Here is a 1,938-nt window from a genome sequence, read left to right on the forward strand (position 1 = left end):
CGGATGAGGAAACGCACCTTAGCGACTTTTTGCAGAAAATATGCAGCGTAAGGTCGTACTATTTTGTTGGTTTTGCATGCTCGCTTTGGGTGGGGAAAACGGATCATTGTAAATGAACACAGATTTTTGAATTGGCAAACTCGTCCTCCTCGCTAGCACTACGTCAGTGCCCGGCTCGAAGCCCAATGATTGATCACAGTCTTCATGTTGTTCATATGCTAATACTTTTTAAACGTTTCGCCAGGGTAGGAAGGAAGCTAAAAACTTGTCAAAAAAGTAATTAATTGTGATCACACGCATTTCCATATCGAAGATATGATGAGGGTAATTGCCATTGATTTTTCTTCCGTAGGTCGTGACCCATCGCAGACGCAATGATAATTTAGCTTATGCTACAATACCAAATGTCTGACTGGAATCGGGAAAGGCACCCCTCAGATGAACATTCACATAAACATGTTGAGAAACTCTTCGTGATCGTGGAAACAAACTCTTGAGAATTGTCGAAGAAGTTGCATTATTCAAACCTTTTCCACTTTTCAGCTTCTCATTGCGTTGTCGAAATGAGTCATTAGAGATTACAGACATATTGTAATGGCATAGCAATCATCCTAATCGAGAGACATGAAGGGAGACTTGTGTACGATCAGACAAAGATGTTGTCATGGAGTTTTTGGCGCGGGTGAGAAAACGCAACTGAGCGACTTTTTGCAGAAAATATCTAGCGTAAGGTCGTACTATTTTGTCGGTTTTGCGAGCTCGCTTTGGGTGGGGAAAACGGATCATTGTAAATGAGCACAGATTTTTGATTTGGCAAACTCGTACTCCTCCCTAACACTACGTCAGAGCTCGGCTCAATGCCCTATGATGGATCACAGTTTTCATGTTCTTCAAACGCTTATACTTTTTGAACGTTTCGCCCGGGTAGGAAGGAACCTAAAAACATATCAAAAAAGTAATTAATTCTGATCACACCCATTTCCATATCGAAGATATGATGACGTTAATTGTCATTGATTTGTCTTCCGTAGGTCGCGACCCATCGCAGATGCAATGATAATTTAGATTATGCTACAATACCAAATGTCTGACTGGAATCCGGAGAGACACCTCTCAGATGATCATTCATATAAAGATGTTGAGAAACTCTTCGTGATCGTGGAAATAAACTCTTGAGAATTGTCGAAGAAGTTGCTTTATTCCAACCTTTTTCACTTTTCACCTTCTCATTGCGTTGTAGAAATGAGTAATTCATTATAGGTTACAGACATAATGTAATGGCATAACAATCATCCTAATCGAGAGACATGAAGGTGGACTTGTGGCCGATCACAGACAAAGATGTTGTTACGGAGATTTAGCGCGGATGAGAAAACGAACATGAGCGATTTTATGCAGAAAATATGTAGCGTAAGGTCGTACTATTTTGCTGGTTTTGCATGCTCGCTTTGGGTGTGGAAAACGGATCATTGTAAATGAACACAGATTTTTGATTTGGCAAAGCGTACTCCTCCCTAACGCTACGTCAGAGCTCGGCTTAATGCCCTATGATTGATCACAGTTTTCATGTTGTTCATACGCTTATACTTTTTGAACGTTTCGCCCGGGTAGGAAGGAAGCTAAAAACTTGTCAAAAAAGTAATTAATTCTGATCCCACGCATTTCCATATCGAAGATATGATGAGGGTAATTGCCATTGATTTGTCTTCCCATGGTCGTGACTCATCGCAGACGCAATGATAATTTATCTTATGCTACAATACCAATAATCTGACTGGAATCCGGAAAGGCACCCCTCAGATGAACATTCATATAAAGATGTGGAGAAAAACTTCGTCATCGTGAAAATATTCTCTTGTTAATTATCGAAGAAGTTGCTTTATTCCAACCTTTTCCACCTTTCACCTTCTCATTGCGTTGTAGAAATGAGTAATTCAT

Source organism: Belonocnema kinseyi, chromosome 9 (genome assembly GCF_010883055.1).
Source record: "Belonocnema kinseyi isolate 2016_QV_RU_SX_M_011 chromosome 9, B_treatae_v1, whole genome shotgun sequence".
In the NCBI taxonomy this organism is placed as follows: Eukaryota; Metazoa; Arthropoda; class Insecta; order Hymenoptera; family Cynipidae; genus Belonocnema; species Belonocnema kinseyi.